At 45.0% G+C, this 16,040-nt stretch overlaps 1 protein-coding gene and 1 long non-coding RNA gene across 19 annotated transcripts in view; both read left to right on the top strand.

Annotated features, from left to right (window-relative positions):
- dlg1 (MAGUK family member discs large 1) overlaps positions 1 to 16,040 on the top strand; it is a 660,262-nt gene that overhangs the window by 503,090 nt on the left and 141,132 nt on the right. The window lies entirely within an intron of this gene.
- On the top strand, positions 1,940 to 11,032 carry LOC143174527 (uncharacterized). The gene is made up of 3 exons (XR_012998619.1): positions 1,940 to 2,081; positions 4,605 to 4,787; positions 10,753 to 11,032. It is a non-coding gene; the product is annotated as an uncharacterized LOC143174527 (long non-coding RNA).

Raw genomic sequence — 16,040 nt, forward strand, 5'->3', positions numbered from 1 at the left:
GACTTTGTTACAAGACCGTTAAAATCCCTGCAATTTTCGGATGAGCTCAGTTCATCGAGTCCTCGACGGGTAAAAGGAAATGTAAATAGAGTAATGTATAGGTGCTCCCGAAATTCGTGTAAACTGCCTATCATTACGCCTGTGCCCGAAGCGATATCTTCGTATCTATCTCGTCCCTCCTCTTTCCCTCCCGACCGCAGAACAGCCGCACGACCTCGCGCGATCGGCCTGGCACGAAACTGGCGTCGTCGCACGAACGAACGTCTTCGGCACGGTTAGTACGTTCCTGCCGCGAGCTAGCGGGACGCGAGAAGGGAGCAAGGGGAGATCGAGGCACGCGGGCAGAGAACGAACGCGCGACTACTTTCGTGTGGAGCTGGCCACTTTTTTCTTCGAAATAACGGATAAAAAATTACACCGCCGCGAACTCCCACGGAAATAATACCTCGCGAGAGAATTTACGCGAAAGTAAGTAGCCGCTGCGGGAATTACGGCTCCGCGAAGCGTATTATTCTCAAACAAAAATCAGACGTTTCGCAATCCAGGAAAATCACCATCAACTTAAACGCTAATCCTGCGAGTAAAAAATTGTAAATTTCTCGAACGAAATCGGAATCAATCTACGATCTTCGATCTGCACGTAAGATTCAAAGATCGCGGACCTCGCATTGAAACTTTCCCCCGTTTCTTTATTCTTAGAGTTCAAATTTCAAGATTCCTTCGATTCAAGATCACCTGTTCAAACGGACATACGTCGATGGAAAAAGAATCACTTTGCATGCCGAATATTAAACGGGATAAAAGTTTAGATAACGCCCAGCGCTGTTCTCGCGGAGGACGATCGTGCAGGTTCGTGCAGATCCGGCGAGGCTCGGCTCGGCACTCTCCGTGCGTGCAGCCGAGCTTCATGCCGGCGGCCGAGCGATGACGTCAGCAAGCAAAGAGGCCTGTCCACGGGCAGCTCGGTAAAGCGTACGAGAGCTCTTGACGTTTCACCTCTCTGCGTGTGCACGCTCGAATTATTTTCGGCCGCTTGTTCGATCCCAGGCCGGCCAGGTTCGATCGGTATCGTGGTATACGAGCAGCGTTGCTGACCGTGCTGGCGGGAAAAATGGTTTCGTTTCCGTGACGGCCGCAGCGTTCCTTCTGCGAGTGCAATCGTGACCGTGGAGCGAGACAGAGAAAGCGGCGGTGAGGTGGAGGAGGAGGAGAGGCGTCCGTGGCGACCTAACCTCCCAACCGGTGCGTCGGTGATTTTAATCGGCGTTATAGCAGTGTGCCGTGTAACCGTGTCACGCGAACCTGTACGAACCTGCCGCGAATATCAGCGGCCCTGTGAAACGTCAGAACGTTCGTTGCTCGTCGTTTGACAACGCCGAGACGATTCCATCCGGGCAACAGTGATTTTCTAACCTATGCTCTCGAGCGACCGGTGCTGCGTCCTTTACGTTACACCGGGCCCAGTACAGAGACGTGGACGAGAAACGGTCGGGATGCAACGGTAAATAAAAGAGACAAGCGGGAACGGAACGCCAGATGCTGGTACACAGTGAAGTGCAATCTGTTTACGCGACCAAGAAACTATCGTGCGCGTATTGACGTTTGTCGGGGCCCGTTCATTCTTTGTTTCTCTCCGTATATCCCCGTGTGCCGGTTCGAGAAAATATCGTGGCCCGATTGGCGGTAGAAATTCGTTCTAGAGCGAGACAGACGAGAGAGGAACAACCTGTTTCACGCCTGTGTGAGTACGTCCGTGTCTCTCGTGGAATGCGAGAATCGTGCGTGCAGGGGCGTCCTGATACACGGTGATTTTCAAGCGGACGCCGGATAAGAGTGCAGTGCTGTTCGGGGCAGGCAAATGCGTCTCGTTATCGCATAAATGCGCGCCGTGTGAGAGTCGGTGATTATTTCTTTTTTTCTCTTGGAAAGGTAAAGCGGCGTTCGCAACGCCGAAAGAAGAAGGAGCAACGAATCTGTTCGTCGCTCCACTTTTCTTTTCGGCGGCCGGTGTGGAAGGAACACGTGGCAAATGAGAAATTGGGAAACTCGTGAAATTCAACGAGCATTTCATCCAGCTAACGGTACAGGCGATTACCGGTGATTAGTCTAAAATTAGCTGCGTATCTGCCTGACGTTTCTTGTCATTACGCGAAAGCGATACACGTATGAAGGACGAACCAATACCATGGTGAATGTAGTATTCGTGTTGTGAACGTACCTGACGTTTCGCGTTCGCCTTTAGAACAAGGAGAGTATTCCTTTCGGGAGATTTTTGAAAAGATTTGTCGCTGCGTATGACGGTCGGGAACAAAGCGACGCATAAAGCGTGTGTGTGTATGTGTCCACGTGGAAATCGAAGCCGCGCGATCGTGGGTTTCCTTATCCGCGTCGTCATTCGTTGCGGTACGCTGCACAGGAGTACGCTTCGCGCGCACTAGAGTGAGACGGACGGACAACCTGTTTACGATATAACCATACCGGCGTGTATACACATACACACACACACACTGTCGCGCGCTCGTGCACGTAGCGTACACACACTTAACCCACGGATATCTAAGGAGGGAAGCGGTGTACAGTTTTCGTGGGAGCGAGTAGATTCGGTTTTTACTTGGCGCTCGGAAAAATATGTATGGTACCGTCTACCTACGTGTACCGATGGACATCGAGTTGGACGCGGCTTGTGTGCCACTTTGTGCCTCGTACTTTCACTGATCGATCGCCCGGAACGTAGCAGTTCACCGGTCCGACCGGAGAGTGCATTCTCTTTACGGAACATCTACTAACCTTTACTCGTGTCTTGCTTTTCGGTGCACGGGGATAGCGTGACTCGTTCGCCTCGTTCCTTCGCCGCGTCTCGTTCGCGGAACGCCGAGAATCGATTTCGATCGATTTCGAAATAGGTGGCGCGCCTGTAACGGTCATCGAGTGTCGGAAAACTATACTCGTTCGGCACGGTTCGGAGCTACCTGGAGAGACGTGATTTAGTGTTATAAATATTTGTCAGTTATCAGTGACAATTATTGTCATGCAAGACTACTTTAAACTGTATTAGATGATCGAATCTACTTGGTAGTATTAGAATCCTTCGTCGAGAAGAGGATGAACGTAAATGGTACATTTGATTTCGATACTTCTTTCCACGTAGCATAGAAAATTTCATTAATATTTGACCTGTTGCTTTCGGTAGATTAATCCTTTCTATTCGAAAGTTTCTCACTAGAAATATTCAACATTTTCCAATCAGATATAAACGACATTCTTCGAATTCAACTAACGAGAAAATACGCGTAAATTAGGAAATAAAGTTATTTTATTTCAATATTTCACATATCGATGTATTGTACAAAGTTTAATATTATACACCAGAGTTTATAATTTTGCTACATTCAATCAGTTGGTGACTGAGAGTCACCTCTCGAGTGCAAAGAGTTAAATTGATTTTATGTTGAAAGTTAAGACTCTCATTTACATGATATTTCATAAAACATCATATAATTCCAAGTAAAACAAATATATCTGCTAACGTTAGTAAAACACTATAAGCAAGATCGTATTATATTGTTTAACGCTATATAAAAGGAGTGCAAATTTCGGAGTGAATCGAAATCAACCGCGAAGCAGTATTTTGAGTAGTTATCATATCCCCGTGTGACTTAACCAGGCCACTGATGTTAACACAACGCGGAGCTGGTTGGTCACGCGACAGATTTCGCCTATGATTCATTTTTTTCATCATGGTCACAGATACCGTCGGGTCTTTCCGTTTCATTTGCTCGAATAAAGGGGTTTCGCAAGTTTACACGGCTCACGTGTTGCCCGGCTCGCGTATACGTATCGATACAACCGATTACGTATTACATAATGTCGGAGGTAGAGCACGTGACGCCGGCCGGGGAGGAATAATTTCCTGCGTTTATTTGCGAAGCGATTCGCGTTTAACCAACCTAAGTAGGACGGACCACAGAGGCGTCCCTGGCTTTTATCAATTGGGCTGCACTTGCGTGCGATGTAAACGCGGCACGGGGCCCTCAGGAAATAGGCCACTTGGGGCGGGGGAGCCATAATACGGCTCCCGTGTCACCGGTAATCGTAACACAGAATCTATGATGTATTTGACACATATAAAATTACCGGTCTATGCAACGGTCTCGTGTTTCCTTTAGATTGAGTTTTAACCGGCCGAGGCACTTTCACGTTGCAACCGTACGTTAAACTCGCGCGGAACCGTTGACGGCCAATGGACATAATATTATCTGTGTTCAAACGCTTATCGTTAGTCTTTTATTCGGGATGTTTCGAATTATCGGTAACAGTTGCACGAATGTGACACCCGTGATCGTTTAATGTTCGAAAATTCTTCAATAACGATTCTAATTGTACGGAACATTAAACATTTTCTATTCGATCAACAGTCATTCTTAACAGCAAACACACTCCTCGTACTCGATAGTATCGGCCAATGTATTTAAAACTGAGAAAGAATACGATGTGAAATTATTTGCCGCGATTCCTTCTGCACCGCAAAATTTTACCGAGCCCCGCAGGGATCGGTTACAATCAATGCGAATTCGCCATTGCTTTTTCTTTTTCATTCGGTGAAGTGCGGTTCCGTGAGTTTCGTGAGAAAAGTATGTGGCTCAGTGGTATCTGAGCGTCCGGATTAATTGGATTAATTTACATCGAACGGCGATCGACTCGGGGAGAGGAGGATGACCACCAGGAGGAAGAAGAAGTCGCAGGACGGGTTCCTGAAGAAGGTGTCGAGCCTGTTCAATCTGGACACGGTGAGTCACCCGTGGAACAGACTCTGTTCTATTTTCGACAGATTTCTAAACGTCACGGTGGCTTTCGTGGCCATCGTCTTACGATTGTTCCGTGTCTCGTTTGAAAGCGTTTCAGCGTAGGAAGACGAAAATGAAAGGTACCAGGAAGCCCGAGACGCTTCAACGGTTTGATTCTTTCCTGAAGTCGCATTAGCGTCGCCTCTAGGCGTCCATTGATGCGAACGTTGTCGGTAGGCTATTAGAAACTACAAACAACAGCAATGAACTATTATTGATATTCAGTACAATTATGTCCTGTTGCAAATTTTCTCGTAACTTAAGTTTAATTATTCAAGCTCATTCTCTAAGAAGGAACACGATCAGCATATTGATACGCTAGCGTTCTAACGTTAGTCGGTGTATCGATGATACGTATCGAAAGAAGATTAGTCACAATGCATCATGTTCAGTTAACGGTGTATCGGATAACACGACGAATTATGCTTCTATTTGGTGAGTCTAAATCAAGAACAATGGGACACGTACTCGAGACCTTGCGCAAACACGCGAAGTTCGCAGAGAGAGGTTCTCAATGGACCGAGTTGAACTTCATAACGCCTGGGGAGTAGAGATGCACCGCATAACATTATACGCGTTGTAACCGTTGCAAATACGACATTAATCTTGAACAAGTTCCATTTACGAGTACCCAGTGAAGCTACGCTGGATAAAAACAGACAAGTCCCTGTTAACCGTGGAGCAACAACGAATCGTGGAACACTGTATTAAGCCGAACAATTTCGTTCTGCGTAATACATTTATTCAGGTGCATAGATCTTACGAAGTACGGTCCGCGGTAAAAACCGGGGAAAGCTAAACGATGCACCGACGAGTGTATGGAATAATGTTGTATCGCGACGGGGTGAAATGGATTACAAACGCTACTGTTTTTTTCATCCGCTGGGAATCCCATTCGCGTTTAAGCTGTTTTGTTCCGCGAGACGCAAATGAGCCGTATTAACGTCAGCGACTTGAAAAACCGTTCGAATTCTTCCTTAGAGTGTGCCGCAGCTTTCGCAAGTGTTCGTTTTCGTTGAATTCGATATGCCGATCGCGCGTTTCGTAATTTTTCTCCGAATTGCGCATTGACGTCTGTGTCATTGGAAGTTACTTCGAGAATTAACGTAAGAATTTCGATATCGATTATTCTCCACGAAGTAATGTGACGAATGATATATAGTAAACAAAGCTTTATACATTATTATAAATCATAACGGGCGCCAAAATAATTTTTTGCGATGCTAATTCTTCGTTGTTTCTCGAGGCAAGCCAGATCTCCTTTAGTTCATTGGCTTTCGACAACATCGAGGTCCAGTTTTCCTTTTCCCGTTATTAACTCCCGGAAGGCGATACTTTTCCACGTTTCGAACAATACCGTTATCGTGCGATAGTGGCCGTAGTTTCCCGCATGCACGACCCTCCAATGGGGTGAGAGTCGGTCGTATCTACTTCTTTTCACGGTGGAAAACGAATCGTCGTGTCCCCGCGTGAAAGAGAAAAAGAAGGAGAGGAAGATCGAGAAGGCGGAATAAAGAGATCGCCGAGGGAAAAGGGAAAACATCGAGAAGTGGGAGTGAATAGCCGCTGAAAACCGTTCGATCATTTTTCTTCTTGGTTTCTCGAACGTTTCATACGATAAGGAAACGTGGAATAACTTCAGGAGACTTCCGGAATGACAAAAGAAAAAAAAAGAGAAGAGTGCGAAACCGTGCAACGTAAATGGCGTCAATCCCCCACCGTGTTTGGTGACACGTGATTTATGAAAGAAAAAATAGTATCAGAATTGCGATCCTTCCGCGTCAGCGGTGTTTACAAATGTACATATGTATCGAATCCTTTGATGCGGATAGAAATCCTGTTGGAGTTGAATCGATGATATTGAACTTCCTTAGAGAGCTAAAGTTTCTTTTCTCTGCGCGAGTGTGCTCAAACGCGAACGGGATATTGAATATTTACATTTAGTAAACTAAAGTTTCACTGAACGTTAATGCTGCGTGTTTTCTAAGCAAGCAACATGTATTTAACTTTAAAACAGTTTTTGATGCTACATTTTCTTTGAACTGTTCCTTGGGAAATTTTATTTGTATCAAAATCCGCAGTCAGATGATAAAAAACTGTTGGCTACTCATCGACAACGAGATTGCCTCGTTGGCTAAGTGTTTTCATTCGATCCTGGATGGAACGCCGGCCAAGAAAAGTTACAGAATCTTCTAGCCAATAAATCTTGATTTGTCAAAAATGGACAGGTGCCGTTGAAATCCTTCGACGGCAGGCATTTGTTTTCCATTGCGAAATCAACGGCGTGCCGGTAAGCTTTATCGAGCGTCGTAAGCGTGCAGTTTACATTGGCACCTGATTTCGACACGTTCGAGCCGCTTCGACGGTCCTAAGTCAACCCCGGACACTGTGGCTTGGCGTAAGCTTTCCTAGGGTACACAGTTTGTGGAGCGTCGAACGGTAAAACAATTTTGTGGCGGAATTCCTCGTCGAAATGGAGAACACCGCTGCCAATATTTATATCCCTGCGTTCGTTAAACGAGCGGGCAACGCTTTTCCGCGTTCTCGTCGTTCGTTCGGCGTCGATTTCGCCATACAATCGTAACACCTTTTTCGCTTGAAGATCTTTAATCACAGGCTTAGAATATCTTACCGTGCCAAGTATTTCCGCTATTTTAAATATCTTACAAAAAACGGGAACGATTCTTATATCGATTCTACATTGGATTATCGTCCGATTAACTTACACAGGAAAATTGCTAAGAACGTATAAACGATTCCTTAGAGTTTCTTAAGCAGTAAAATACAAATTCATAACATATCGCTCATCTGGAGAACGAAGATCCATCGCTTTCGAAAGTTTCTCCTCTGCATTCCCGCAGGCAATACGTTCGCAACCTTGATCGGCACAATCACGGTTGTGTATGTTCACGGTTGTACGCTCGTCCAGTTCAGCTACATCGCGACGCTTCGATAACGTCGCCAAGGTTATTCCGACCCAGTTGACAATGTTGGTGGCGCGCGCGGTTAGGAGCTGACGGGCGCGTTACGAAATCGGCGTAAACGGGTCGGCGATAATTGACACGGATTAGCAAGCAATTGAGAATCAAAGCGAGTCCCGGCGACGGCCACGGGATGCCTGCATACGCGTTTCCTCTTATCGACGTCGCCTCAGCACGCCGCGTCGCTCCATGACCAGCGCGTAAGTCTACAGCGACGATCTTACGTAAGCCGGTTGCACGTGTGCGAGGTCCGCGTCGACGTTCGTGCACACGCACAATCGTAATTGGATACCGGTACGACCTTCGCGATAAATGCGCGACAATTCCAGCCTGCAGCGAGATCATTCGCGAGCAGCTCGCCCCTATCCTCCGCACCCCATGGGCGTCTGAAATAGCTGTCGAATTGACGTTTGCCGAGGAACGCAGTTTAAAGAGCCAATCAAGCTGTCGCGGCAATTTCCGCGTAAACAGTGGCTTCGAACAGCTGCTCTCTCGAGCTGACCACGCAGAATGTTACGGCACATCGGTTATCGTCGCGAGCTGGTCAAGTGTCGTGAGAAGCTAACCGAGTGGGGGTAATGACACCACGATTTGATTCACTTGATCGTCATCCGAGAGATTGGACGTTTCGCGTTATCGGGTTTCTTCTAGAGAGAATTTCTACTTCATCCATTTTAGCTGTGTCTCTCGTAAGGAGAACGATTCGATTCTTTCTACATTGGGCATTATGTTTCGTAGATACGTAATTTTTCTGATCATAAACGTCTGAATATTGCGCCTCCATTTCGTATCATTCTCATTTTAATTGCCACTATCTAGAATTTATGGGAGCAAAACACAAATAACGCAAACTCCAGTTATATAAACTTGTTCGGATATGGGGACCAAAGTTCCTTGGAATTCAAAGTAGTCTGGGGATAACGATTCACGTTAAATTGAGCAGAAATTTCCAGGTATATTATTGCTTCGGTAGTTTTCCTGCGATACGATCTTAAGTACGTAATTGCAGTCATCTGGAGCACTCCGATACCGGCACGTTCAATTGAGAACCGCTGACTTTGACGCCTTTCTTATTCCCGTCAGACTCAGACCTCCCTCGGTCGACCTTCCGGAGGTGGTTGAAAACGGAGGTTGGCCCGCAACCTCGGCGAAGTGTGCACCGAATGTTGAATCGTATAACTTGCACACGCTTCCCCCACACCCTTCCCCCAGAGCCTTCTGCCCACCCCCAGCTGAGGACCAAACGCCATTGAATGGAGTGTTTCACGGCAGGCTGCCGGCTCCATACGTTCCGAGCCAGACACGACGATCTCTCTCTTATTTCCTTTGCCGTCTCGTTTTCACCGATCGTACTCACTTTGTCTTTTATCCGTTCCGGTTTCGCATTCTTCGAGGCACACTCTCCTTCTTCAGGTACACCCTTAATCTGCGAGCGCCCAAATTCTTTTCCCGAGCACACGCCTGGGCAAATATTGCGCCTGAAATTCGTGCAGTTTGGATGTCGTGAACTATGCATGACAATCGTATCCGTTGGATTCGAGGTATCGTTGCGAAAAGCGTTACGCTATGTACTAAATTCACGACACTTTTCATTCATGTTGGTTATCGTCGGCCTATGTATAATGGTTATTGATGTAGCGATGTAATTTGCAATGTTTGCTTTAAAACACAGAGATATTTATTTTCAAAACATTGTTTGAGTATGTTCTTTATCTTTGTTGTACTATGCAAACAGTTTGAAACCATTTTTATAGGATTCTTTTCAGTGCTTATTTAAGATTGTTATAGATTACAGTATCGAATTAAAAGGTAAATCTTTAAAAGCACGAAAGTCTTCTTGATACTGAAATTCTTGGAAGCTTGATACTTCTGGCAGAATATGTTTCGTACCTTCCTCTTTGCTGTTCGTTCGCGAATAAAAAACTTCGCAAGAAGTGATCAGACTACTTAAGGCAATGAAAATATATTGATAAAGTTAAGCATGTAACGGTAGACGCGGTAAAATTCGAAACTTTCGCTTATTCCGCGAGTTCAGCTCGTTAATGCAGATGCTTTATCCAATAATTTAATATCAAGTCGTTCAAAGGATCGCTCCTTATATAAACCTGTCTATGAGCAATTTACAAATAATTACCGAATAATTGATGCAGTTCGCTTGTAAAATCCGAGCCACGATTGAGGTTTCGTGTGCAACTAGCATAGTGTTCGCCTATTCATTTATAATTGCGGATTAATGCTACCGGTAACGAGATACGTACTTATTCCAACAGTTCGGTTCGAGTAGGCGATACTCTCGACTCGAAAATGTATTTTCATGGATCGGCTGCAATTTTCAGCGGTGCGCGGCCTGGTCTACCGTAACGCTATGAATTATGCATACGGTGACACCGTTATGTCTTATTTTCTGATTGGTTAGCACCGAGTTTCCGTAAACCGTTCCACTTGAATCCCAGCGCCATTGTACGTCCTTCCTGATTCGTCTAGCAACTTTCGACTCATTATTTCGCATCGAATGACACGAGTGTTGTATCTTCGTTATTGTTTTCTGAAATATTTCCCCATTGTACTGCGTTACAGATTCTGAATCAAGATATACTATCCTTCAAAAGTTCGGGATCGCCTGTCTTGTAACAAGGAACGTTGCTTTTTTTAGAAGTATACAAATAAATGTGTGAACTTTTATATGTAGTACTTTACATACTAAAAGAGTGATCAAATTAAAGTCATTTATTTTACGGAGATCCAATCAGCTTCAGAGGAGTTATTAACATCCTACTGAAGACAGGAAACAGTGCATTGTAACATGTTGTTTCTCTTCTATGTTTCTTCATAAATTGTGATTTGCAGGAGCATGGAGATACAACAATTTTTATCGAACTGTACATTTCTATGCGTCAGATATTCTCATCAATTTTCCTTTTCGGCAGAACAACTCGGTACAGCCGTGCGGGCAGCTGTGATTTCCGAGATTTTTATTTCCCCGTTTACGGTACCGGGAGTGGAAGCTCGAATCAAATAACGAGGGACGGAATCATCGCAGTCTAGGTAGCATTTACGACTACCGTTGCTTTCCACGCGAGACAACGAGCTCGAGATACTCCACGGATCGTCGTTAGCGTTCGTAGTCCGAAGTGACGGAACGGTTCCCAGGGCCGTACATTTCCCAGGCACGCTTCAAGAGTTCGAGGGGGTAAAAGGGAAGGAGAGAAAAAAAGTCACTTTGCGCGAAGGTAAGGTCTCCCAGGGAGAACGGTCCAATTTATCGTGCGCCGCGAAGCTTTACGTCACTGTCTCCACATTGTTCACGACGATTCTCCGCGGAACTAAATTCCCCCCTAAGCCTCGAGCTACATTATCGGGCTAATTCCTGCGCGTTGCGGAACGCAGCAATTATAAATTATTTCGTTTTTCTCTGTGAAATTAACGAGCAGAGCCGCTCACTTTATTCTTTATTGAGGAAAGAAGACATTCTTGCTTCAGCCTTTGACTCTTTCCATTTCGAACCCATCTTTTATTCACTGTACGGTATTTTTAAATATACTTATTACCAAATGAAAAGTTTATTATTACTATCATTAATTAATTACGATTTGAAATTCCGGGCGATCATATTTCTTATTAACATCAATATCAATATCAAAGATCAATATTTCTAGGACCGTTCGAAAACATCTATGTTTTAAACATTACAATACGAAAGGATTACATTAATCATTCAACGAGCTTCACTAGAAGAACAATAAATTCTTTCCCGAACCGTGGGACCGTGAGGTCAAAACTAAAGACGTTATTTGTTCTCTTTGTTACGTAACCTGAAACCATTGAACCTTATATTCTGTCGGTACAAAGCGACTCTTATCTCCGTGAAGCTTCGAAACTCGGTCCTCGGAGGACCGTATTGAACGTACGCTCGAATAAGTTTGACGCGCGCGCCACCGTCTCTGCCCTCGCGATACCGATAAAAGTTATTTTTCTACCGTCGCGTGGACAAGGCAGCGCGCGCGAATGCAAGGAGCTTTAAGTCCTGAGAAATGGCCCGGATGAGGGGAGCCAGCCACTAAGCCACCGCCGTTGTCGGACCTTCCGTCTGGCATCGAAAACCTCCCCTCACACCCGGCCGTCCGTTCCCAGTCTGCGAGTTTCTCCGTTAACATATTACCAACCCTGGTTTACGCGAGGTTGTTCTTCGCGCAAGACCGAAAATACATTTCCTGTTACCGAGGGTGGAGTAACTTGGCCGGGCTTGTACTTTTTAGGATTTAAGGGGAGACTATGTCCTTCTTTATACACCTAATTCTGCAATCTCCAGTTCATTGTTATTATATCTCCATTTAATTACCGTTATTACGTGTCTTTACCATTGAGATTAATAATAAACTACGCCGAATTAAATTAGAAAAAAAATTAAACGTACCTTGTCCATAGTAATACTTCAGTGAAATGTCTTCAGGGAATAAAAGGATGATTTGGAATTCAATGGCATTCTAGTTATCATAGATGAATCTTAACGTACGATTGTGAGACATCTAGGAAACGAAAAACTTCCGAACATTCTCTCCTCCACACTTTATCAAACCGAGTCCCAGAACACCGACTCTTCTTTCCTCAATTTAATGTAGCTCTCTCACGTTGTTATCCTCCTGTACAATCTACTCCCGTGATATTATAAACTAATAGGACTCCAAAGAGCTGCTCGTTAAAGGCGCCGAATTGGATGAAAGCGAAAGAAACTACGACTTCCAAGAGTAGAAACCCGTCTCACGGTCCATATATTTAAAATAATTCCCATTTACGGTGATAAAACCGGGAAACAGGAAGTACCGAGGCTCGATATCGCGTTAGGCAAGAACTTCCGCGGAACTTGGGAAGATTCCTCGTCGGCGAAGACGATTACTTGCCACCGTGGTGCGCGTGGCTAAAGTTTGAGTAGTTCGCAGCTCCGGCTATCGACAAGGGGGTAAATCCGTACGAATGGATTCGTAGGTGTGCATGGCAGCCATTCTCGTTAAATTGGACCGGGCTGAGAAATGGAGAGCAGCCAGGTTCGAGGGGGTGCGAGGGTGGAGGCAGGCAGCAGGAAGCCGAGGGAAGGCGATGCCTCGGTGGCCGGCACAGGGGGCGAAACAGGGGAGACACGGACAGCCGACAAATGGACGGCCGTTCGTATTCGCGGACGTATTTCACCGGACGGACACTGACCAGGCGCTCCGCTGCCTCGAAAGCCAATACCGGGCCAGGCTTTGACCTTTTCTGGCCGTTCTTCCGCATTCATTGTTCCGTGGCCATCCACTTGTAACCCGCGACTTATCTCGGCTGGGCCTGCTTGTCGGGCCACCGGTCGTTCCCGCCTAGGTCTACACGCCGGATATTCGTCAGTGTACGGCTCCACGGCTCAGGAATTCGTGCAATTACATTTCAGCTATTAGCAACCGAGTCGTTGCGCGTGGCGGTCACTTTGTCGTAATATCGCTGGTTGACGGGCGAACCCGCGTACGTCGAATTCGGGGTAGCGTTGTTCGTTTAATTCCCCATTAGGTGAATAGTTTCTGGCTGACGCAAGATTTTAATAAACCAACGCCGCGGAACGTCCAGGCAATCGATAATTAGGTATTCGCTCATCGTAGGAATAAGGCAGTTTGTTGTAATGTTTGATGGAGTCGGGTGGAGTAAATGGTTCATGAAAAAGGGTAATTGAGTAAATCGTCACATTGGATATTTGCGTATTTGGAAAACGCGTCTGCATTGGGCATTCGATTTAACGTTTGCCTTGAATGTAGTTTGTACTATTGTTAGTTAATTATTTCTTCAGGACTTATTAATTGAATGACCATCGGTCATTTTTGATTTGCTTTCTTTTCCTTGTTTTCTACTTCGCCGTTCTTCTCGTTTTCAGTCGGTATTTGCCGTAGAACGTCATTGTTGAATAATGACTTACGCAGTCAGCAATTATTGCGGGTAAATGCACTCGTAATACCATCTGCTTTGCTTCTCCGTTTGTATTGGACGGGTCATCGAAGTAGCAGAAACAGACAAAGCTATTGCCTGGCGTTCAGCGGAGCGAGAATCACTGCCGAGCCGACTCCGAGCAGAATCTATCGACTATTAACGATTTTCGTTCGAGGTTATACCTTCTGGAATGGAACATAATAAATTGGAATCTAAAAACACTTCACGATTACGTCTATATACAAGAACGACAACTAGATAATATAACAACGTCGTTTTACGCGCGTCGAGTATCGCTCATTCACTGGCATCGTTTCTCATGTTGTCTTTATATCGTTTAACGTGCACTCGTCAATAACAGTTGATGAACTGAACGTATTGATTTTGCCTCTATCCAAAGGTCATATACGCTTTAAATTGTATTAAAACAATTTCTTGTGTAGCTACTAACAAAGGTACATCACATTACCCCCGATTAATTACGTTATTTCGAAATTACGTTAATTTCGATTGTACACGGTTCCTCCTATCCTTTCACCACATTTCATACTATTAATTGATAATCCACTATATGTGGGTAGAGTCACGTCTCTTTGCTTAACAAATATTAATAATTAATAGCAAACAAATAGACGTAGGGGTATACACCTGCCCGAAGACTGGCGATGGAAATGAACAGAGAGATCGCCGAGGTGATTTCTTGATCGGTGGTTTCCGGTCCCACTGATTGAAAGTAACACCGGCGAGATGATTTCTTCATCGATGGTTTCCGTTATCGCTGATTGAAAGCAACTTGCAATTACGAGGGGTGCTCGCCCCCGACGATGGGCCGGTCCGGATTCTAATCGATTTAACTCATCTTCCGTTTCGCCGAAGACACGGTACGTACGCTCGATAATGGGCAACGATCGCGTCCGTTCTTGAACCCCGAGTTTCCTAGATCGATTCTTTCCAGTTTGCCGGTGGGAGCAACGCCGCTGATAAAGCCGAGCAGATAAGACGCATCGGGCGTTTTATCTTGTTTCATCAGACAACCGTCGCGTGATTACGAGCCGTCCCGTTGCAATTGTACCGAATCGCGATAATTAAGTATCTCTTTTTCCCCTTGTTATCGAATCTTTCATTGACATCGCTCTCTTTGCGATTACAATACGCATTCACACTTCTTTCACACGATGTTAAGTAGACGAACGTTACCAGTCTGATTAGTCTCGTCGTTTATGATTCATGGGATGTATATTGACACCTATCTCTGTTTATGTATTTTAATCTTCGGCCTCTTAATTATCAGTCTGATTGTTTTACACTTCTGTTTGATCATCGTGCTTGAAAATAATATGTTTCATACGGTGCTGAGGATTTCTTAGTAAATATTTTAGTAAGAAAATTATTCTCTTGCATTAATGTTTATTCTGTATTCTATCGACGAATTTGTAAAAGTGATCCGATTTATTGCCGCTTACCCTGATGCATGAAACTTGGTCTTCAGTTGGCGATGGTTGCTAATCATCGAAAGGTCGAAAGTTTTCTAAATGACTTTGGGAAGCAGTTACCTGAATCTCTTGCCGCACCAGCTGCACGAATGTCCGCAAAGCTTTTGATCGGATTTGGAAGTTGAAACGTTTCTCCGGCGCGCTTGGAAGAGAAAGAGTAAAAGTAGATGGAAGCCGAAAAGCGGCGGTCTCCTTTCCCTGTACAGCGGGGCACGACATGAATAATGTGTAATTAAATTTCACAAAGAAGCTTCGGCAAAATTCATCCCCTTTGAATACCCTGTGAACGTTGTAATTCTTCGTGATTCAACGGCTGTGCCTAGGAAGCTTTATTTTCCAATAAAACAAGCGAATCAAAGACGACAATATATCAAATTCGTTTAAAATTTAGAAAAACGGTCGATCAACGTTACTCCGTGTGAAATATTTTCAAGTAAAATTTGTCAACGATAAAAGAGTCTATTCAAATTAGAAGTAATAAGAATTTCATTTTAATTTCTATGTTATTTATAATTTTCTTTCCGCCGCGTTTTCTCTTTCGCAATTCGCAGGTCGCGGTTACACGATCTTTCGCGTAACAAGAAAAAAAGAAATTTCCGCCGAAAGCCGACGAAATTTTCGGTTCTTTTCATACGTGGATGGGCCTGCAGGTTTACGCGTCAGTCGGGTGAATGGGTGGGTGGGATGAGCCACGGAAGAGTGGAAGAATTATATCCGGACATTTTTCAGATCCTGCACGAGGATTTACCTATGTGCCTTTCCTGGTACCGGGGATG

Source organism: Nomia melanderi, chromosome 5 (assembly GCF_051020985.1).
Source record: "Nomia melanderi isolate GNS246 chromosome 5, iyNomMela1, whole genome shotgun sequence".
Lineage (NCBI taxonomy): Eukaryota > Metazoa > Arthropoda > Insecta > Hymenoptera > Halictidae > Nomia > Nomia melanderi.